The 25080-nt window shown below is 35.8% G+C and overlaps 1 protein-coding gene across 2 annotated transcripts in view; it reads left to right on the plus strand.

The window, feature by feature from the left end:
* Positions 1-25080, plus strand: part of Pclo (piccolo presynaptic cytomatrix protein) — a 360398-nt gene that overhangs the window by 177952 nt on the left and 157366 nt on the right. The window lies entirely within an intron of this gene.

Raw genomic sequence — 25080 nt, forward strand, 5'->3', positions numbered from 1 at the left:
GGCAATTTTCTTAAAATAACCTCAGATAAGTCTCACTGCTAGTGCTTATAGAATCAAGGCTAATTTTTATGTTTGGTTCAGTAGTAGAGATTATTTTATGACGCATTATTTTGCATTAAGAAAGAAATAGATAAATATGTTAGACATATAGACGTAAATGAACATGGAAAACGTTAATTAACTATAAGAGCAGGCATATTATAATTAAGAAAATGAGTTATATATGACTGAAGTATCAGTTTGGTTTTGATCAAATCTTTTCTAAATTAAATTTTCCAAATAAAATAAAATTTTCCTTGGTGCAGTAGTTTCTTAACTCTGGACCTTCAAACTCTGAAGCTTCTAAATACAATAATCTGAAATACCACTACTTCCACTGATTCTCATGTGTTAAGCAGTGGTCATGATCCATGAAATATAACATAAATTTTAACATATGTATTATTACAATACTTATTTTATATTATATATATTAAAATATATTATAAAACATATCGTAATCTGTTTGTAGTTATGTAGATATGATATTATATTAATTAAAATTTCACATCTAAATTTCCCATATTTATGGAGGAATTTATTATCTTCTGTATTTTTTTATTAAAGGGTATTGTGAAGTAAATACTATAAATCCAGGTAAGACTGTCTTTCTGTGGGTACAGAAGAAAACCATAGTCAGATAGGCATTTATGCGTTCAGATTGCATTCAGTTTTCAGTTACTTCAGGACAGTTTTGTTTCTGAAATCTGTTAAATCTGTCAAAAAAAATGTGTGTATTTATTTTATAGCTATGGTCTATAAATTCACATACATAATAAAATGGGAAAACATTATGTTTTGAACTTTTAAAGTAGTATTGCAAACTCCAGACATCAGAAAGAATAGCTTTGGCAGTCGATGCATTCATTGATCATCTACTAATATTGTGGCTTTAAACTTTTAATTCAGGGCTGGCAGAGATTCAAGTCATCAGGATTTTTCCTTACACTATTCCCTTTGCACTTGCAAATGTACAAGGAAGAATACAATAGGTGACGTGGGTATATTAAGTAAAATTACCAAATAATAGCTAAATCTGGATCTTCCCAGGTTAATTGAGCCTTGGATTGCAATCCCAACTTCTAGTTGCTCAACTTCTTTATATGTCAAATATGACATAATTGCATACATGTTATTGATATTGATATTGTTTTTGCTAGGACCCATCATAGCAAACACAAGGTAAGTTTTATAGTATACAAAAGTCTGAAACAGCATCACCTGCTTCCAGTAGGTAAGGAAAGCTTTCAGGAAAGAGACTCTGGGACATGAAGGTTGAGCTGTCTATTGGATAATGAAGAGAAAAATGAAAGTCATCCCAACAGATGACAAAAATATATTCAAGTATTCAGGTTAATAGCCAGATATCCAGTGAGGAACGGCAAACAAGATTTACATTTAATAAAATTAGAGTGGTGAGTGAGGAGCCAGTTTTCCTTTCTCTGTGAGAAGCTAGATCAATGTCACCATCATTTTATATTCAGCCTCTGAACACTTTTGTTCTACTCCTTCCTATAGTCAGTATGCTATTATAATCATGATTTTCCCTCCTTTACCTCCTCTAAGATCTCCTCCACATCCCCACCCATCCAACTCCATTTATTCTCCCTCTCTTTTTAGAAAAAAGCAGGCAGAATAATAAAAATAAAAAGCATGAGCAACATATAAGAATAGTAAGACACACACAAAGAAAATCAAATCCATGAAAACATAAACTAAGAAAACAGAATATGTGACTAAAAGACTAGTAAGGTAAGAACTTCCCAAACAAAGAAGTATGAGACTGAAAAAATTCTCCAAATGTAAGATTAAACCTGTCTACTCTTGGGCATGGACCCTGCCTTTAGTTATGGTTTATATACCTAATGAGGCGCCATTGGAGAACATTGTATTTTTGCACACAGTCACAATTAGAGATAGCTTCTTGTCTAGAGAAGGAATTTGTATCTCCTTCTACTCTCAACATTGTGAACCCATCTAGTTTAGACCTGTTCTGGACTTGTGCATGTTGCTGCAATCTCTGCAAGTTCATATGTGCATAAATCCTGTTGTCTCTGAAAGGCACTATCCTTGGTGTTTTCTGTCCCCTTGGGCTTTTACAATCTTTCCACATCATCTTCTGAAGTTCCATTATGCTCTGAAGAGTGATATTTGATAGAGATATTCCATTTAGGATGAGTTTTCCAGTCTTTCACTGTCTGCACATTTCTCCAGCTATGGGTCTCTATGTTAGTTCACATCTATTGCAGAAGGAACTTTCTCTGATGATGATTAAGGTACCGATCTATAGGCATAGGAGAATATTGTTTGGAATAATTTTATTACTATGTTCCTTTAGCAAAACAACAGTATTTGGATTTCCCCTAGACCTATGGTCTATCTAGTGTCAGGTGTTTGAACATATAAGATATGGATTTCATCTCATGGAGTAAACCTTAAATTCAATTGGATAATTACTGCCATAAGTTTGTTTATCATGCAGTTTATCCTGCAGGAATGTCATCATTGTAGACATCAGGGTTTATAGCTGGGTTGCAGGTCACCATTCCCCTCTGGAGGTAAGCAGCACACCTTCCAGTACTATGAACATTCATCAATAGGGGTGAAGAATGCTCTAGGTAGTCTCTAGGTTGATGACTCCATGATCTTTGTTATACATAAGTATTGTCTTCAGGATTAGGGCTTTCCCATAAATTTGTGGAGAACAAGCAATAGACTTGGCAATAATCTGAGTAGTTTAGGAGTTTCAATGGGGCTCCTTTGGCCAAAAACTCAATTAAACGAAACTAATTCCTATTGCTGGAGGTATAAATTGTAGCAAAAGATGTCTAATAGTGCCTTGTCTCCCCATTCATTTGGTGAACTACTTCATTTAGATTTTAATTTTGTATTTTAAGAAGCTTTCTACTGTAAGTTGGTTTCAACATGACTCCTAAAATGGTTTATACTATTAGATTCCCTTCTCTATAGTCCCTCCCTCTCTAAGTCACTGTTCTATTGTTGTGAAGAGACATCGTGACCATGCTTATAAAAGAAAGCATTTTTTCATATTTTATTATAAGCCAACTTATTTTACATATTAACCCCAGATTCCTCTCCCTCCTAACCTCCCATGCTCCCCACCAATGCTTCAAACCCATCCCCCAATCACTCCCCAGTGAGGGTGAGGCCTTCCATGAGGGATCATCAAAATCTGTCTAGTTATTTGTGGTAGGGCCTAGCCCTCCCTCCCCCCATGTATCTAGGTTCAGCCTAGAATAACTAACCCTCCATAGGGAATGGGCTTCCGATGTCTGTTCATGCAAGAGCCACTGGAAAACTTGGGAAAATGGGGGCTGGGAGCAGAGAGGTAGGAGAAAAAGGATGGGAGAAAAGGAAGGGGAGGAGAACATGAGAGATCAGCAAGATTGAGTAGGGAGATGAATAGAGAAGAGCAAGAAAAGTGACACATCAATAAAGGAAGCCATTACAGGTTCAAAGAGAAACCTGGTACTAGGTAAACGTCCAGAGATCCACAAGAATGACCCCAACAAGGAATCTAAGCAATAGTGGAGAGGCTACCTTAAATGCCTTTCCCCTATAAAAAGAAAGCATTTAATTGGAGGCCTGCTTACAGTTTTACAGGGTTAGCCCATGATTGTTCCAGTAGGAAGTAGACCTGCATGGCACTATGGTAGTAGCTGAGAGCTTTACATCCTGAGTCACAGGGAACAAAAAGAAAGACTCTCTGACCTTGACATGGGTGTTTGAAACATTAAAGCCCACCCACAGAGACCCACCACCTCCAACAAGGTCATACCTCCTAATACTTCTCAACCTGTTCTGCTAATTGAAGATCAAGCATTTAAATGCAAGAGCCCATGGGGCCATTCTCATTGAAACTACTATACCCCCTTACTCTTGACTTCCTTCTCCATCTCCATTAAGTTTTCTTGTTCTAGTACACCCCCATCTTTTATAAATATATATTCTATTTTCCATTCATTGGGAGACCGCCGCCCCCTAGCCCCCAATCCCTATATTGTATACCTAACCCCTGCAGTTAAATGGATTGTATAGAATGTCTAACGAAGGCCCAAAAACGTATTATCCACATAAAAGTAAATACATACAACTCTTGTTTTGGCGGGTCTGGATTACCCCCTCAAGATGATTTGTTCTAGTGCCATCCATCTACCTGTGAATTTCATAAATTCATGTTTTAAACAACTAATTAAAATTCTATTGTGCAAATCTACCACATTTTAATTGTCCATTCATCTGCTGGTGGCCATCTAGGCAGATTGTTATTAACAGTGAAGCACTGAGCATGGATGAGCTAGAATCATGTAGTGGGATGTTGATATAGTCTTTTGTGCTTATGACCAAGCATGTTTATAGCTGGATCTTGAGGTAAATCTACTCCCAGCTTCCTGAGGATCTGGCACACTGATGTCCATAGTGGAAATACAAGTTTGCACTCCCACAGCAATCCACCAGTGTCTGCCTTCCCCACATTCTCACCAGCATAAACCAGCATTTGTTTTTACTGATCTTTGACATTCTGGCTGGTAAGGGATAAAATCTCAAAGCAGTTTTGATTTGCATTTCTTAAGATGGCCCTTTATTACATAAACTCTGCCTCATAGCATCATTTGTTGCTCCCATACTTCCTACTCCTTGCTGTACTCGAACCAACAGCTTGCTGATATTGGGATGTACCCACATCATCTATCATCCCAATCCATGTTCCACTTCCAGATTTCTCCCAGATCTTTCTACAATTCACTTCTATTAGATGGTGTTTTGCTCAGATTATATTCAATAGAGGCCCTCCTCCCTAATTTTCTTATATGTACTTCTGACCTTAATACTCACTTCCACTCCTAAATTCACATATAATACCTGTGAAATATTAATGTTTTTATCTAGTAGACTATACATAATACATATGACATAATAGCCTCATTCAGTAGAATAAAATCAGATTTTATTTATAGGTAAGGATTTTGTTTACTGAGTTCACAGCTTTATATAAATGCACAGAAAAAAAAGTCTGACCAAAAAATGTTTAATGAACTTCCTTGTTATTAAATTGTTTCCATTTTTTCCAGTTTAGAGGGCTTCACAAATTTTCAATACCCACTAAACCACAAAACAAAAGTTAAGCCTGAAATAAACAAGCCAATATTCTCCCACTTACTAAACTTGACTAATGCAGTATTATATTATTTCATTCTGTTTTATTCTGTTTTCTTTCTTTTTTTTCCCTTCTTCCTGGATGTGTAACATTGGAGATTGCCATAATTTATTTCAGCAAGTTCTATTTAGTTATCCGTTTTTAAATTTTAAAACAATCTTTTCTCATTTTACATACCAATCCCAGTTCCCTCTCCCTCCTCTCCCCTTACTCCCTCACCTTACCCCCACCCAACCCAGCCTCCACTCCTCAGAGACATAAGGCTTCCCGTGGGGAGATAACAAAGTTTGGCTATCACTTTGAAGCAGAACCAAAGCCCTCCTTCCTATATCTAGGCTTAGGAAAGGTATCTCTCAAAAGAGAATGGGCTTCAAAAAGCCAGTCCAAGCACTAGGGACATATCCTGGTCCCACTGCCAGTGGCCCCACAGATTGCCCAACTGTCACCCACATTCAGAGGTCCTAGTTTGGCCCTATGCAGGTCCCCCACCCTGCCCATTCTTTCAGTCCAGAGACAGTGAGTTCCCACTAGCTCAGGTCAGCTGTTTCCATGGTTTTCCCAAAATGGTCTTGCCCTCTTTGCTCATATTATTAATCCTGGCTTTATTCAACTGGACTCTGGGTTCTAGGCCCAGTGCTTAGCTGTGGATCTCTGCATCTGTTTTCCTCAGTTGCTGGATGAAAATTCTATGATGATAATACAGGTAGTCATCAATCTGATTACAGGGGAAAGCCTGTTCAGGCACCCTCTCCACTAATGCTTAGGGTCTTAGCTTGGGGTCATCCTTGTAGATTCCTAGGATTTTCCCTAGTGTCAGGTTACTTGCTATCCCCATAATGGCTCCCTCAATCAAGATATCTCTTTCATTGTTCTGCCTCTCTAACCTTCCCACATCTCTACCTTTCAGTTCTATAATTTTCAACTCCCCACTCTCCTTCTCCCCTCCCTCTCTCCTTCCATCCTCCCCACACACCCAATTTTCTCAGGAGACTTGTCTATTTCCTCATCCCAGGGGGATCCATGTATGTCTCTAGTAGGTTTGTCCTTATTACCTAGCTTCTCGATTTCAGCATGCTTTTCAAAAATGTATTTGCGGGGTATTTGTAACTTCAGGTCCCTGAGAATTTCATAGTTCAGAGGAAGCAAACCATGTCCCCCTTGTCCTTTCTCTTCCATGATGACACTGATTTGCATCACTGACCCAGGTAATCCATAACTTCAGAAAGGGATGCTAATTTAGCACATTAGCCACTGTATGAAAGAAAGAAAGCAATACAAATTCTAAAAACTTGCTAGAACATTCTGAATCCATTCAAAGATTAAAATGTCCTGAAGAATAAAAAATATTTAATGATTTCTCCACCAAAATATGTTACAGAAAACTAATCTTTCTGTGATACTAATGGATTATTCTTTTGTACTGAAATAAAATATTGATGAACATGTTACAACGTCTCCATGGCCATAGAAACACAAAGTATTAAAACTGTTTGATCTGTTCCCAGCCTTAACAGACAGAATCTTTCTGAAAATTATTTTTATCTAGAGTAATAAACCAGTACCCTTTAGAAAAGCAGATGCAAATTATGAGATGAATGTTAAACAGATATATTTTGCTTCACTGGTTGCTGTTTTGGATAGCTATTTTTAAATATTTTGGAAGTCTTCAATATCTTTTTCTAAGGGTAATTTCCATAGCCAAAAAACTGAGAAATTTTGTTATCAAAATTTTATTTTTGTATTCTTTGAAAATATAAAGATTTAAGAAGTAATGGATAGATGAGACTTGAAAGATTTTTAACATGGGTTATTTGCCCTAACTTTTAAGGAAAAGCAAGATAAAATTCAGTCTATTAAAACTGATGTTGATGAAACCATATTTTATAATGATATTATGTAAAAAAATTTACTCACATGTTAAATATATGTTTATAAATACCAGAAATGTCATTTTTTTTCTAGGCCTGACTTTCTTCATTTCTTAATGTTGTTGACACATTTGTTGGGATTACATTCTTTCTGATAAGTTACTTTTAACCACATGGCTTAATCACTCTTTTAAGGATGGATCAAAAGTCCATTTAATTACTGCTAGGTACTGAGTTTCTGCACAAGAATAAGCATGTCCCCATTGTTTCTTAACGGAATGCAGTCCTAATTGCAGGGTTTGTTCTCTCTGTGCCTACTAGCTACTTGGACAGTTATTATTCTCATTTGAGCCTTGAACTGAAAACACAGCTTAATGTGCTAATTAACAGTAAGAGTTTTTACATATTTCATACACAACTCAATGTGGGAGTTTAATTCCCTTTGAACCTGAAAAAACTAGATTCTTCAGTGTAGAAGTTATCGGTACCTAAAATTGTGCTAACAAAAATCATCCTAATAGTGTATTCAGGAAAGTCATCATTCTTGAAAATTTTAACCAGTTTTTCCTGTATGGGAGGAGTAAATTGCCTATAAATACTTACAAAAATGCACGATAGACTCATATGTCATGGATATTCTGTTGAAAAGCCATTGTCTTGCTCATTTCTACTTTTGTGTAGAATTGATATTTGAAAGCAAATTTAAGAACTTAAAATAACAAAATAACAGAAAAAATAAACATGATTTTACAAGCCTGTAAACTTTATAATCTAATCTATAGGATGCTGCTTGACACTAACTGAATTAAATGTACAATCCCTAATTAATTGTAAAGAGTACTGTCTCATAAGGAACCAAATGATCCAAAGAACATTTGGAACGTGGTCTATCACTATGACTTTACAGTGGAATTTAAGTTTTCAGGGCACTATTTCATATGATTTTAATTTATGAAGAATAAATATTTCAGCAATTTTAACCAAACACAAAGATTCTTTTTTTAAAAATCTCTTAGAGCTGGTGAGGTGGCTCAAGGAATAATGGTGCTTTTAGACCCATAAAATAGAAGGAATGAACCAGTTCCCAAACATTGTCATTAGGCCTCCACATGTCCACTGTGATATATGTGTCCATACACACTAACATAAACAAAATAAATTAATCAAGCAAGCAAACACCCATCTCACATTATTTTAAAATGTTCTAGGACAAGGAATAATAAGTGAGATAGAAACACCAAATAATAGACATCCCTAATACTTCGTTGTTAGCAATTATAACAACCTGCATTCTTTCTAAATCCTGTATATATCAATGTCACTTTTTAAATTGTCATCACAGTTCTCAAAGCTTTTGATATTCGATATTTGGTGGCTTCATCATTCTTCATATTGCTAATGAGCTGATGCTTGGGAAACATTTTATATTATCCACAGATCTAATACTTTGTGTTAAAAAAAAAAGAACTGAAAGAATACTTCCTGTGCAGTAAAGATTTACATTTTATTGTCTATAAAATAGAGTTAATTGTATCCAGATGAAAGTGACAGTAAGTAGATACCTCATGAAAACATTGGAATCAAAGCAAAAGCTCTCTACGGATCTGTTAGCTGACTAAATCACTGGTAAGCCATACTACAGTTACCACTCTTGAGGTGAAAGAATGCTTGCTTAAAAATGTAAGAGATGCTTTTCCATTATCGTATTTTAATTTGTGTCTTCATACAAGTTATCATTTTACTTCTTAGAAACTTTATGAGTTTTATATTCTCCAGATTTCCAATAAATTGATATAGTCAGGTGGCATATAATATTTTTTACCTTGAAGAAAGTAACATTAGATACCAATAAATGGTATTCAGTATCTCTAGGTAAATTGTTTAGAAATGAAAAAACAGTAACTGTCTGCAACTTAAAGAGGCAGGGGTTTAATTTGGCTCACATTTCCAGGGTACAATCGAACTGTTATGGTAGGAAATGCATTCACTCACACATACCAGAATTTAAAATACTTTTTTAAAATCCTTAAAGTAAATAAAGTGAAATATTTTGCTATATAACCCTGGTTGTCCTGGAACTAATTATCTAGACCATACTGGCCTCAGACACCTGGTAATCATCCCACCTCTGCCCCCTGTATGCGCAGATCACCGGATAATTGTAATATTTAAAGGAAATTAATCATTTCTGTATTGTTCCTTGATATATATCATGTTCTAAACTTTCATAGAACTTTAAAGAGAGGAACTCTTATTTTTGTGTATACTAATTTCGTGTCATGACGGTTTGTGTGGTTTCCAAAGCCACGGCTCTTAAAACTCCTTACCCTGAAAATGGCCATATGTGAGAAAAAAAATAAGCTTAGGTGAGTTCCTCTACCCTGTAAAACACTGTAGTCATGTGACTAAAATCGGAGAGCATGCTTCATTGTTGTAAGCTCATAGAACAAAGCCCTCTCATTTCAGTAAATTTCCAGTCATACTCTGATATATTCTTCAATGCATAAGTACTAGACTGTATAACACAAAAGCAAAATTTGAGTGGCTTCAGTTAATTGCATGCACATGAGACAATGATACCCCTAAATAAAATTGAAATAGAACCCAATGTTGGCTATATTTGTAAAATTTATAAAATAGAAAAAAATGTGTGTTTCATATGCACTTGCATATGTAAAATAATGCAGTGGAATGCTATTGCCAAGTTTAAAGTTTCCAAATGCATATCAAGCATAATAACTCATAGGTAAAAGTTCTGTACAATATACATAGCACTGTAAGGGAACTGATTAAGTTAGGTATTGGGTATTTATATTCTATTAACTAGATGATTAGGCAATTTTTAAAGTTGTGGCTGATAGAGATGATTATTTTACATGCCAAAGTAGACTCATATGGGGATCATGTGAGCTTTGCCTCTACTAGGCTATTGTTCTACAACTAAGCTCTGTATCTCAGTTCAGAATGTGTTTTACAAAGAAAATACTGAAAAATCCTGTAAATTGTGCTAGCCACTGCCAAAAATTTGAAACTGACATGAATTGCAATAAAGCATCAGTAAAAATGTTAAGAATTAAAAGTATTTTTAAATGTAAGCAATTCATTTTCATATACCAAATATTAGAAAGTAAAAATAATTTCTAAGAACAGCTTTTTATAATTAAGTTGAAAGTCATATAAAATTAGCCATTTAAAAGTGAAGAATTTAATATAGTATTGTCCAGACACCACCTCCTCTATGTGGTTCTAAAACATTTCATCTCATCCAAATGAACTTCTGAATCTTTCCAGATATGACTTTCCATTCCCTGTCTCCTTCCCCCCGGCAGCCACCAGTGTTTTCTCTCTGTGTAAATCCAACTTATCTGTTTTTACACATAAATGGGATTGTATAATATGGGACCTGTGTGCCTATCTACTTTTTCTTTAGGTAACATTTCCAACATTCATGCTTATCTTAACATGTATCACAGTTTTTTTTTTTTCCTTTGTATTCTAGAAATCCATTGTACCATACATTCTTCCCTTTATTTAGCTCTCCGTCTATTAATGGACATAATGGTTATTAAGCACTAAGTTGATATGAGTATGAATGTATATGAATTTGTTAATATGGCTGCTTTTGCTCATTGGATATGTACTCTACATTTCACTTTTTGAGTAATTACCAAACTCTTTCATAGCACTTACAGCTCTTACATTCCTCTCAGCAATGTACAAGCATTACTATGTTCCTATCTGCTTTCTAATACTTATCCCCTTTTAATAAAAAGAAATGGCCATCCTATTGATTATGAGCTAGTATGGAGTTGTGCTTTTAATTTTCCTAGTAATTGATGTTGAACATTAGTTCAAATGTTTCTTGGCATTTGTATTTGTATTCCCATTTAGAGAAGCTATTCATGACTTTTGACTACTAAAATATGGATTGTTTCATGACAATAATTTATAAAAGACATTTTTACATTAATGAATAAAGTCAACTAACATAATAGGTAACTTGTCAAACTATCAGTTAGTTGAGAAGTAAGGTGAATGTGTGTAGTTATTTTAAATGACTACTGGGTCAAAACTCCCAAGTATTACTCTCAGCAAATAATGCTCTATTTCTCTAAGTAGGAGCAGCTGCCTTCACATAAAATGCTTACTTTTAAAATTTAAAGTCTGAAAGGAACTGGTTTTCAAGCTTCTAAGAAACAGTTCATTCACTTAAAGTTAAAAAAAAAGAACAGTACATAAAGCAAAGAACATTTAATCTTCAGTTGAATTTGACAAATTCTGAAAACTTAGGCTTCTGGATGTACTTCTGCAAAACAGTGTGCCCATGCTTGCACATTTGAGGAAGCTCAAGGACATGCTGTCAACATTTAAATTATACCAGTGCTTTCTGGTCCACAGGGAGTGTTACTTATATTGCAGGAATAATTTTAAAATGTGAACATAGCCATTTCCTTTCTCAAAGGTAAAGAAGGCTGGAACTTAGCCATTCTCCTGGTGGTCTAGGAAGACTGGAGTCTGGACAGAAAATGGGAAGATGTCCTACAACTGCTTTCTTCCACAGACCAAGCTGTTTCCTTGAATTGCTGCTCTTTATGAGGGTAGCCAAAGTGAAGTCATTTGAAATATTTCTCTGAAAACTCTAACCTAGAAAATAAAAGAATCTCAGGAACGTTTTACTAAAGAAAAGTACTAAGTTTTCAACTAAAATCTTGATGTATAATAAAAACAATAATGTGTGGGACCAGGGGTGAACTCACGTTTCCATGTTATGCTTTTGCCTGCTGATCCATTTCCCCATCCCCCAGACAAGCAAGTATCATAATATCTTGAGAGTAGGGACATGGGAGAGTTTGAGGTTTGAGGGAGAATGGCTGGAAGGGGCTGGAAAGGAGAAAGCCAGGTGTGAAAGTGATATAATTATATTTAAATTCAAAACACATTTAAAAATGGGACACAATTCTTTTGTATTCCTATAACAAAGGGCTATTCTTTAAGGTGATGAAAATGTGTCCAGATACTTTCAAGTCTTGAAACACAGTGAGTCCTGATTCCTGTACCTGCAGTCATTCAACTAATATTCATTTAACACATGTTATTTTTTTGGTATTATATCAAGAACTTGCCAAACAATGGCAAGGTGGTATTTATTTATTTATCACCACTATTATTGTCATCATCATATTAAATCCAAAACTTGAAAAAGTTTAATAGTTTCTCCAAAATATTTGCAGCCAGAAAAGGTATAGCAAGAAGTAGAAATCCAAACTGTTGGATCCTACTGCTGCTTTTTAACCTCGAAGCTATATCTCTATGACTTGCACTTAGAACTCAGTTATAGCCAGAATGTGGTAGAGAATGCCTTTAATCCTAGCAATTGGGAGGCAGAGGCAGGGAGATCTCTGTGAGTTCAAGACCAGCGTGTTCTATGGAGTGAGTTCCTGGACAGGCTCCAAAGCATTGTGTGCAGTTGTGGTTTTCTATGATGATCCCCATCTGCTATAAAGAAAAGATCCTTTTATGAGTGGTGTAACTACACTTATCTGTGGGTAGAAGGATGAGGTTTAGAATGTAGTAAGCAATCATGCCAGTCGACAACGTGGTGGTACTAGATTCTTTTCTAAGGTCTCTGACCTCACTAGCCTCAGGAAGCTAAGTTTCCAGTACCATGCAAGATGTTCCTCCTTTTCAATGGGACTTAACTCCAGTTCAAAAGCTCTTAATTTCCATTAATATTGAGTGGCATTTACTGCATCATCGTTACCATGCTGCATGCTATTGCCAAGGAGTATTGCTTGATTGCTTCTTTAGCAGCTTTGTTTCATTTTATGGAACTGTGGAAGTTAGACTGGAAGAAAAAGGCTTCCAGGTCAGAACCAGTTTAAGTCATCTGAGTCCTGTGTCCTAACTGTTCAGTGCCTCGAGTGATGACCTTGGATGTTTAATTAACAACCCTGGGCATAACCTTTCTTTTTTAGAAGCAGCAATGGACCTGGTATAGACCTGGTTCAGTCTCACCTGTTGGATAGGGAGGTGACTGCCTGAGTCATCTGGGGAGTTCACACCTGATCTAAAGAGAATCACTTCTTTTTCAGTCAGGCTTGCCTCCTAGGATAACATTTTAAAACAAACAGCAGCAAGGAGTCTACACAAGCAGAAACTTCCATTTGTCAAAATAGATGGTCTTCTTGTCAGAATAACATAAGACCAAATTATGTTGGTAAACTCTAGGGATATATCTAGAAGTTTGTTAATATAAAAGTATGGTGAATATATTTTTATTTATATTTATTTCCTTGTAACAAATTAGTTCAAACTTCACCTTAAAATATATACATAGAAAGAATTATTTGTAATTAAAGGTATTTGTAATTACTACCTGCTGGGAAAGGAAATGGCATTTTTCTCCAACGGAGTGACACTGGGTATATCAACCACACTCTAGGCAGACTAAGCTTAAGAGTGGTTGTCCAACACAAAATGATTTGGTTTAGTTGGCTTTTGTTTTATTTGTTTGAGGAAGTGTATGAAAAAAAATTTTTGGTTAGGAGGGAGTATCTGAGAAGATTGTGGGAAGGGGAAATAACATTGCCAAAGTTTATGGCATAAAAAAATTAAACAAATAAAATCAAATGATATGAAACAACATCAATGTCCCTCAAGTGGTTGTCTTGTATTCCAAGAATATCCTTGCATTAACAAAGCAATTAGGCTGGCTTCATCAACATTCATACTTGCTCAATGACACCTCCTTCCTCTAGACAATTGACATCCCACAATCAAGTCTTCTGCCCTGGATGAGTTTGCATGTCTAAGGATAATCTAATGCCAGGTACTCTGCTCACTTGTCATCTTAAAGATCACCACCCATGATCACTACTTTCCATCCATGTTACCCTTCCATTCCCACAATTGTTTTCTGACTTTAAATTCCATGAAGTTTATCTAACTCAAAAATTATGTGTGCCTCTCACATGTAAACACAGTTTCTCAACAATTCCTTGATCACAGACACATTTGCCGATGTTAATTGTTAAAGTTTGCCCATACTCTAGTCAGCTGAAAAGTCCTGATGTCAACTAAGCTGTCTCTGTACTCCTAAGCCAAGTTTCACTTTAAGATCATCCCCACAAGACCATCCCTGCTGCTGTCAATCCATCTCACAACCTCAGGGAAAAAACAAAAACCACAAAATGAAACAACCCTGAATGAATTAAATCAAATAGTGTTTCTTTAAGCCAGTGCACTTTGAGGTGAAATGTTCTAAGGCAATTGATAACTTTCTACCTTTTCTTTGTTCTACTTATGACCATGACTCTAGGGATGGTTTACCTTATAACTCTTCAATTTCTTGATTAACATTTTATTAGATACAAGCCCTGGGAACTTGGGGAAGTTGATATACCTTTCTCTATCTGATTTTTATTTTTTGTAGAGTGGAGATAATAGAACTTATCCTAAAAATTACACATAGATATAAGCCAACATAAGTGATATAGTAAGATATATCATGAAATTCTCAATTTTACATATATGTCATACATCTAATGACTTACTGCCACTCCTTTGAAGGCAGATCATCTTTTGTGCCTGGACCATTTGATGGGTTTTAGTATGTTCTCCTGCTTTATCTGTATTTCCACCCCATCCATTCTGACCATTGAGCAGAATATTTTTCATGTGTGAGTGTTATTATTCCAATCAGTACTCTTCAGGTAACTAATATAATTACCTAAAAAGAAGTTCCTCACTTTCAAGACATGTCTCATGCCATCCCATGTCTTCCTTCATACCCAAGAACTAGAGTTAGTCTACTAAACAATATCTTCAGCTCTATGTTCTTGTATGTGTATAGCACCCCATCAGTAACACATGTTTGTATAACCAAGTGCATTTTAATGTAATGTATATAAATGTCTTAACAGTTGTGAAAAAACAGACATTTTAAAAAGAAGCAGTACTTTAGAGACTAAGAAAAGTATGTGTCAATGCCAACGCAATTTTGTTCAGTTGACTTCATTTTCTATGATATTATTTCAACATCTGAAACAGTATTTCTTATTTCTTTCCAATATAGTGCTCCAATCTTCCTCCCTTATTATTTTTTAGTCAGAACCTCCTTTTCTTCTGTTATGTCATCTCTAAAAGTTCCATATGGTTTTGTTTTTGACATCTGTTCTACCATAAGAACCTAGTGTAATGTCTGTATTCTCAGGAACACACTCTAAGAATTACATAAGTAAAAATATTTAAAGGGCCATTATGTTGAACTTTCCTCAAGGAAATGGTAAAAGGAACAAAAATATTTGTGAAGTATACTTAAATTATAGGTGAGGCAGAGAGCACATTACCTAATAACCAGTTTTAAGAAAGGTACTATCTTGGCAAGAGACCAAAGTTAAAAATTTTCAAGTAAGAAACTTTACTACAGAAGTTAAAGTTTATGCACTGAACTTTGACTGTTTGAGCTTTAGTTTTTACTTTTGTACTAATAAATTGGATGTTTTGTTGGTGGTGGTGGAGATGACAATGATGATGATAGTAATGATTCTGTTATACTACAACCTGGGAAATTCGGTTTCAATCAATACTTTTGTTGCATTTAACAGTTAACATGATATTTGTAATTGTAAAATTTTCCAAAGATATTTTCTGATAAATACTAATTACTGTATCATTTCTGTACATAGAATCTTCAGTGACTCTTCTTGCTTACATGATTCAGTTTAAGCTTTGTCTGATTGCCTCCTGTCCTCTCCATGCATTCATGAACACTCTGTGGTCAGTACTGTAGATCCAAGGACACGTATGCTCATGGCTTTATCCATGCATTTTGCTGCTAAGAACTCTTTCCATTATAAACATGGGATTTATACTGAATGGTTGGGTCTACTGCACAAGTTGCCTCTCAGTTGCAATATCTGTATCAATCAGCTAAGCTTTATTTCACACTCTCTGAGTATGATAAAAGTATAAGATTTCTTCCTAAAATGGGTTATGTTAAATTATAATATGCAGTGAAACATTTCTATTCTTTTTTAAGCTACATAATCTTCAACTAACTAGAGCCATTCATCTTTATATAAGCACAGAATGTGGCACAAAGTAAAGCTTTAGCTAAGTATAGCATGTATCTTATGTATCATATGTAACCACAGTGCCCTAATATATGAAAGTATTTATCATATGTCCTGATTTACATTTGTGTTGTAGATTATTTTCTTCTTTCAAAATTTGAAGTTTATGTAAGTCACACTCTACTTGAAGTGCATCTCTGTCATTTATTATTGGTGTAATCTTGACCAAGTTGTGTAAGTCACATACAGTTAAAGTTACTCCTTCTCAATATTCTGTTGGAGATTTAATAAGATATTAAATATTTATTCTATACACAGTAGGCTCTGAATTAATTTTTGCATTCACCGTTAGTTATTAATATTAATACAAAGCATTCTCCCTAGTTAACTGATACCATTAGGTAAGCTTTGCAAGTTTGCCTTAAGCACTTTTATATCATTGATGATTTCAGTCCTTTCTGTCAAAACATAGAATCTTATCTGATGTGTAGCTGCTCATTCTCAGAACAGTAACCCCCAAACCAAGCTGTCTTAATTACAAGTTGTCAAGGAACAACATCCTTAGGTCTTTTGCACTCTTTTATTTTGGAATCCAGAATAACTGCTCTGGGTAAATGGATAACATACTGAGAATATTAGTGCCTCTGAATCTGCCTCCTTCTGACACTGACACAGTGTGTGACATGCACTTTATGATCTCTCCATTTTTCTTCTGAAGGCCCCTGATTGCTTCACTAAAGAGTTGTGTACATTGTTCATGTTTATATGTAAAATATGTGTTTCGTGTGACAATTAATTCTGTTGCGTCATTTTAAATTAGTCTTTCTTTAAATTAAAAACAATCCTATTTTACATACCAATACCAGTTTCTCCTCCCTCTCATCCTCCCATTTCCCCCACCATTTGCCTCCCATAGGGGATCATCAAAGTCTGTCACATAATTTGAGGCAGAATTTTGGCCCTCCTCCCATGTATCTGGGCTGAGAGAGTATCTCTCCATGGGGAATGGACTCTCAAAGCTCATTCGTGCACTAGAGATGAATGCTGGTCCCACTGCCAAAGACCCCAAAGACTGCCTAAACCCTCCAACTACATCCATGTTCAGGGAGTCTGGTTCAGTCTAATCTGTTGCATCATTTTAAACTATTTGAATTTGCCTATTTGATTTTTTCTCTCTTGAAAAGGTTAGTTAAGCAACTTACATAGTTTTTCTAATTTTCCATGAAGAGTTTACAAATTGGCCTAGAATACAATGGGCTTATAATGATGCATGTACTTGGGAAAGAACAATAAAGAGTTCTAAGGCATCCTAAACAGAAAGTTGTCAGCTAGCCTGTGCTACATGTGATCCTATTTAAGAAAAAGAAAGCAAAAAAAAAAAAAGTCAAGGAAAACAAATGCACACACAAGCAAAAATATAGTAAATGTTACTGATTACATTAACCTTTTATTTTAATTGTAAAAGATACATATTTAGAATAAGTATAAAAAGTATATTGAGCTTTAGTGCACAGTGATCATAACACCATTTAACATTTAAAAGAGAAGTAAAATAATTGACTGAGGCTTAATATTACTTATAAATGCCCAGATGATAGCTCAGTCTTGTTATAGGCTAATTCTTTCTCTTAAATTAGCCCTATTCTTATTTATGTTTTGTCACGTGACTTACTACCTTTCCCCAATACAGCACCCTCATCTTGCTGACAGCTCTCTGACTCTGTCCTTCTTCCTCCCAAAATTCTCAGTGTCAGGTTGTCTCGTCCAATCTCTGCCTGCTGAACTATCTGGCCAATCAGCTTTTTATTAACAATGAGAGAAATGCACATTGACAATACACAAAGATTGTTCCACAGCATTTCCCCTCTTTGTCTAATTGAAAAGGAAGGTGTTAACTTTAACATATACAACAAAAACAGTTATCAAGTAAGAATTATAGTTATAAAATCTAGTCTATATTTGGTAAAATATAGGCTCTATTTTCTATCTTATCTTTGCGAGTTCAAATTTTGTACCTAATTTAACTTTTATTGTAACTACAGAAAACTTTAAATATCTACATTTTAACTCCATCAGAAGTGTGAAATATTACCTATTGACAAGGAGCTCAAGCTGCCTGGAAACACTCAAAGTTCCCTTGCAATATTGGAGCATCCATCTATTGCCTACAGTGCTAGCATGTCTGACAGACTTTCCTGTAAAGCAGGAAATTTTGAAGGACTGTCCTACCTTGTCTTGGCAAACTTTGGCAGTCACCCTTTTTGGTTCTTGGTGATCCAGTTTGGACAGTAAATATCAGCATTAAGGCAAGGGCAGTTTCTTTGCCAACATGGCTTTTTTAGCCATAAAGAAGACAAACTACACACAAGGTTTCTTCGATGCCCATCATCGTCTCTGAAGTAGATTGGTGATGCCAAGAGGAGATGTGTCTCATTGTGATGAACAGCTTTTGTTTATTAAGCATATTAAATGCTATATTCTGTAGGTCTTCCTAATGCTTTAAGACCATCTGTCAATCTAAATGTATCTATGTATAACCTTGAAAACATACCTAGCATGACTATAAATTTGACTATTACAGATGACTATTAATCTGTATTTCTTAATTACATATTGCATTTTAAATGAGATGCATCAACATAATACCTTAACAAGAGTAGAAATATACATACAGTATAACAAAATTAACTTAAAATTTGTATCAATAAAGCAAAATCCATACCATTGTAAAACATGTAAGGTTAATAGTTTTTTAATTAAAACAGATTCGGTAATGTACTTTTCTATCCTATTATTTCTATATACAAACCTGTACATATTATTCAATACTCTTATTCTAAGTTATAAATCTTTTTAAATTAAATGAGCACACATATATCCTTCCCATTCTGAGGGTCATAATACAATATGAATTGAAATAACTAACCTTTTCACATAAGGCTCTGTTTTCACAAAAATAAACAAATTTTAGTTGAATGCAACTCAACTTTAATTGAGTTTTTAAAGATTTGAAACATGCAGTTAGGTTGACCTCCCTTTTGGGTATTCATATCACATAAACTTAGGTTTTGTATTCAGATATAAACATTATCCTCACTTTATACCTAGGCCTGAAGGTACTAATTAATAATATGGTTTCTTATTCAATTTTCTCTGCTTTCCTATTCATTACAAAATCCCTGAGAGTCTACTTTATGAAGGAAAGAGGTTTATTCGTGTATTGTTTGTGAAACTTCAAGGACATGGCAATAAATCAGTCAATTTATTGTGGAATATATGCATAAGGAAGAACATAAGGAATAACACAAAACAGACAAGACATGAGAGAGGATACAGTCCATACAGCCCCTTCTAGTAATATATCCCCAAGTGACATAAGGATTTTTCACCAACCCAATATCATTAAGTTACACAGTATCGATTCATTGCCAAACTAAGAAGCAAACCTCTCAGACATAAACCTTTGTGAGACAGTCATAACACATAGTATGCACTTGAATGCAGATATGTTTAAAATTAATACAATTGATATAAGTAAGAGAACAACAAAATAAATTCTACTGATTGATGTCAATAAAGGTACAGCACATTATTAAACAGGTAGTGAAATGGAAAGCATTTTTACTAAAGTAAGGTTGAGAAAATCTAGTGAGGAGGGAGAATTAAAAAGATGGATATATTGAGATGGTTAATGTTAATTATCAGCATGAATCTAGAGTCACACAGAAGATAGCCTCAAAGCATGATTGTTGAAATGCTTCAAGCACCTTCTACTTTGACTGCTACAATCATGGAGTGTACCCTTGAACTGTGAGCCATAATAAATTTTCCTTCAACTTGTTTTTGTATATAAATTTACTACAGTAAACAGAAAAGTATTAAGACAGCAAGTATGTGACAGATCCTTGAAATCCTGGCAGCATAACTGAGTAGACATGTGATTACCACTAAAGAAACCTGAAGAATTAGGAAAAGTGTTGACTTCCTGATAATTGTCGTCTCAGAGTTGCCTAAAGAAGGGAAGCCTTCTAGAAAGCAAAGTCCAGTTAAGAAATTATAAAATACTAAATGAGCAAAAGTTTCCTTCTGTTAAAGAACAGGTTCTTTTGCGAAGGTTACTCTAGAAAGTATAAACACTGCTTTTCAATGGAGGATAATGATTATGCTGATGCAAATAGTTATTTTATGTACAGTACAGGAATAGTCTTGAGAATTGTTTAGGAAATAACAACTTCATGCCATTTTGTTATGTGTTTTCCTGTTGATGTTTTATTTATTTTTTTTTTGTTCTTGCATAAAACTTTTATTTTTTTCCACTTAAAGATTGCAGGATTATACATGTGCTTTTTTGTCTTCAATTTTAACAATGGAAGAAAATTTTATGATCTAAAGTTTGTAATTCACAATGATGATGATGGTTCTTTTTTTATAATTTTTTCTTTAATTTTATATAACAAAGTCCAATTAAATGAAAACAAACATTTATACACAATATTTGGGAATTTGGGCGTCGTTCTTTCCAAACTACTTCCTGCTGGTAAGGGGCACTGTCTTGGGGGATTCGAAAAAGATTCAGATATCCTAGCTGTAGTCTGTAGGGCTGTTTTGCCCAGCTGTTTTGAATGTAGGATCAGCTTGTACTCTGTTTCAGGCGGTCTGGCGTGATCAAACCATATTAGTCTGGAAGGAATCCACATCTTTTCATTTTCTGTGGAAACAAAAATAGAAATCCTTTTCCCCAGTAACTTGTTCTTCAAGTTAAATTTTGGAGTCAAAGCATTTTTTTTTTAAATTTATTATTTTACATGTCGATCCCAGTTCCCTCTCCCTCCCTCCCTCCCCTCCAGCCCTCCCTCCTTCCTTCCCTCCCTTTTACCCTCTCTGCCCTCTCACATGCACTCTAAACACACTCCCCTCCCATCCCCCCACCACAATTCCATATGTAGGAGAATGCCATCCAGTTGGGGTCATGTAGATGTGACAGGTCCTGTGAAGTAGGGACTAGGGCTTCTCTCCTGTCTCTAGAATAAGGCAGTTATCCCTCCATAGGGGATATGTTTGCAAAGTCCTTTTGTGCACCAGGGATACATCCTGGCTCCACTGTCTGAGGTCTCTTAGACTGCTCAGACCTTCTGGCTGAGACCCATATTCAGGGGGGCCTGAGTCAGTCCACTGCTGGCTTCCCAGCTATCAGTCTGGTGGCCCTTAGCTCCTCCTTGTTCAGGTAAGCTGTCTCTATGTGTTTCTACTGCATGATCTAGTGCTCTCCATCTGCTTCTAGGTTCTAGTTCGACTCGGTGTTTATGTATGGGTGTTTGCTCCTATTTTCAACAGGCATTAGTTGAGGGCTCTATGGAGAAGTTAGTTGTTGATCTCACTCTCCGGGAAGGGCATTTATGATAGCCTTTCCACGGAAGCTCAAATTGTTAGTTGGGAGCAGTCTTGTAGTTCTCTAGACCTTTCTTTGTGTTCAACTTTATATTCAAACCAATATTTGCTCCCTCTTTTATGTTCTCTCTCTCTCTGTCTCTGTCTCTCTCTCTCTTTCCTGTCTTCTATTCCTGACCAGGCTCAATCCTCCTGGTCGCACATGCCTTCCTCTCCTCCCCCTTATTTTCTCCTACTTCTCTCTCCATTCGCTGTCCTCCCCCACTTCACCTGAGCTCTGGGGGACTTGTCCCTTCCCAGTTCTGTGAGGGACTTTATATGAATCTCTTAGAATACACCTTGTATCATAGTTCCTCTGGTGATGTGAATTATAGGCTGCTGATAATTTGATCTAGTTATAAAATCCATATATGAGTGAGTACATACTGTGTTTCCCTTTTTGTGACTGGGTTACCTCATTCAGGATGGTTTCTTCAAGTGCCATCCATTTGCCTGCGAATTTCAAGATACCATTATTTTTTTCTGCAGAGTAGTATTCCATTGTGTAGATGTGCCGCATCTTCATTAACCATTCTTCAATTGAGGGGCATCTAAGTTGCTTCCAGGTTCTTGCTATTACAAATAGTGCTGCTATGAACATAGTTGAACAGATGTCTTTGTTGCATTGATGTGAATCCTTTGGGTATATGCCTAAGAGGGGGATTGCCGGGTCCTGTGGTAAACTAATTCCCATTTTCCTGAGGAACCGCCATACTGATCTCCAAAATGGCTGTATGAGTTTGCACTCCCACCAGCAGTGGAGGAGTGTTCCACTTTCTCCACATCCTCTCCAACATAAGTCATCACTGGTGTTTCTAATTTTAGCCATTCTGGCAGGGGTAAGATGGTATCTCAAAGTTGTTTTGATTTGCATTTCCCTGATAGCTAAGGATGTGGAGCAGCATTTTCTTAAGTGTCTTTCAGCCTTTTTGATTTCCTCCATTGAGAATTCTTTCTTCAGTTCTGTACCCCATTTTTTAATAGGGTTATTTGGTGTTTTGTTGACTAGTTTCCCGAGTTCTTTGTGTATTTTGGAGACCACCCCTTTGTCGGATATAGGATTAGTGAAAATCTTTTCCCAGTCAGTGGGCTGCCGTTTGGTCTTGTCAACTGTGTCCTTTGGCTTACAGAAGCTTCTAAGTTTGAAGAGGTCCCATTTATTAATTGTTTCTTTCAGTGTCTGTGCCCCTGAAGTTATGTTCAAGAAGCGGTCTCCTATACCAATTTGTTCAAGGGTACCTCCTACTTTGTCTTCTAAGAGGTTCAATGTGGCTGGATTGATGTTGAGGTCTTTGATCCATTTGGACTTGAGTTTTGTGCATGGCGACAGACATGGGTCTATCTGCAGTCTTCTACACACCCTCATCCAATTGTGCCAGCACCATTTGTTGAAGATGCTGTCTTTGCCCCATTGTATAATTTTAGCTGTTTTGTCGAAAATCAGGTGTTATTAGGTGCGTGGATTAATGTCAGGATTTTCAATTCGATTCCATTGGTCTACCTGTCTATTTTTATGCCAATACCAGGCTGTTTTCAGAACTATAGCTCTGTAGTAGAGCTTAAAGTCAGGAATGGTGATGCCTCCTGATGTTCTTTTATTGTATAGGGTTGTTTTGGCTATCCTGGGTCTTTTGTTTTTCCATATAAAGTTGATTATTATCCTTTCAAGGTCGGTGAAGAATTGTGGTGGGATTTTAATGGGATTGCATTGAATCTGTAGATTGCTTTTGGTAAGATTGCCATTTTTACTATGTTTATCCTACCTATCCAAGAGCATGGGAGATCTTTCCATTTTCTGGTAACTTCTTTAATTTCTTTCTTTAGAGCCACAAAGTTCTTATTATATAGGTCTTTTACTTGTTTGGTAAGTGTTACACCAAGATACTTTATGTTGCTTGTGGCTATTGTAAAGGGTGATGTTTCTCTGATTTCTTTCTCTGCCTCTTTGTCGTCTGAAAAAAAAATAGGGCTACTGATATTTTTGAGTTTATCTTGTATCCTGCTAGTTTGCTGAAGGTGTTTATCAGCTGTAGGAGTTCCCTGGTAGAGTTTATTGGGTCACTTATGTAAACTATCATATCATCTGCAAATAGAGACAGTTTGACTTCTTCCTTTCCAATTTGGATGCCCTTGATCTCCTTTTGTTGTCTTATAGCATTAGCTAGAACTTCTGGTACGATATTGAAGAGATATGGAGAGAGAGGACAGCCTTGTCTTGTTCCTAATTTTAGAGGAATTGGCTTAAGTTTCTCTTCATTCAGTTTGATGTTGGCAGTTGGTTTGCTGTATATTGCTCTTATTATGTTTAGGTATGTTCCTGTTATCCCTGACCTCTCTAATACCTTTATCATGAAAGAGTGTTGAATTTTATCGAAGGCTTTTTCTGCATCTAGGGAGATAATCATATGGTTTTTCTTTTTCAGTTTGTTTATATGGTGGATCACGTTGATAGATTTTCGTATGTTAAACCATCCCTGCAATCCAGGTATGAAGCCTACTTGATCATGGTATATGATTTCTCTGATGTATTCTTGAATTCGGTTTGCCATTATTTTATTGAGTATTATTGCATCGATGTTCATCAGGGATATTGGTCTGTAGTTTTCTTTCTTAGTTGTGTCTTTGTGAGGTTTGGGTACCAAAGTTATTGTGGCCTCATAAAAAGAGTTTGGCAATAAACCTTCTGTTTCTATCTTGTGGAACAGTTTGAGGAGTAGTGGCATTAGTTCTTCCTTGAATGTCTGGTGGAATTCTTCACTGAATCCATCTGGCCCTGGACTTTTTTTTGTTGGAAGGCTTTTGATGACTGCTTCTATTTCATTGCGGGTTATAGGTCTATTTAAGTTGTTTGTCTGTTCTTGATTTAATTTTGGTAAGTGATAGTTATCCAGAAACTTGTCCATTTCCTTTGAATTTTCAATTTTTGTGGAATATAGATTTTTTTTTTTTTTTTTTTTTTTTTGCATATAGAGTATTTTTTATTTAATTTTATATAACAAAGTCCAATTAAATGAAAACAAACATTTATACACAATATTTGGTAATTTGGGCGTCGTTCTTTCCAAACTACTTCCTGCTGGTAAGGGGCGCTGTCTTGGGGGATTCGAAGAAGATTCAGATATCCTAGCTGTAGTCTGTAGGGCTGTTTTGTCCAGCTGTTTGGAATGTAGGATCAGCTTGTACTCTGTTTCAGGCGGTCTGGTGTGATCAAACCACATTAGTCTGGAAGGAATCCACATCTTTTCATTTTCTGTGGAAACAAAAATAGAAATACTTTTCCCCAGTAACTTGTTCTTCAACTTAAATTTTGGAGTCAAAGCTTTTTTTTTTTTTTTTTTTTTTTTATTATTATTATTTTACATATCGATCCCAGTTCCCTCTCCCTCCCTCCCTCCCTCCCCCCAAGCCCTCCCTCCCTCCTTCCCTCCCTTTTGCCCTCTCTACCCTCTCCCATGCACTCTAAACACCCTCCCCTCCCAACCCCCCACCACAA

This window comes from Phodopus roborovskii, unplaced genomic scaffold (assembly GCF_943737965.1).
Source record: "Phodopus roborovskii unplaced genomic scaffold, PHOROB, whole genome shotgun sequence".
Classification (NCBI taxonomy): domain Eukaryota; kingdom Metazoa; phylum Chordata; class Mammalia; order Rodentia; family Cricetidae; genus Phodopus; species Phodopus roborovskii.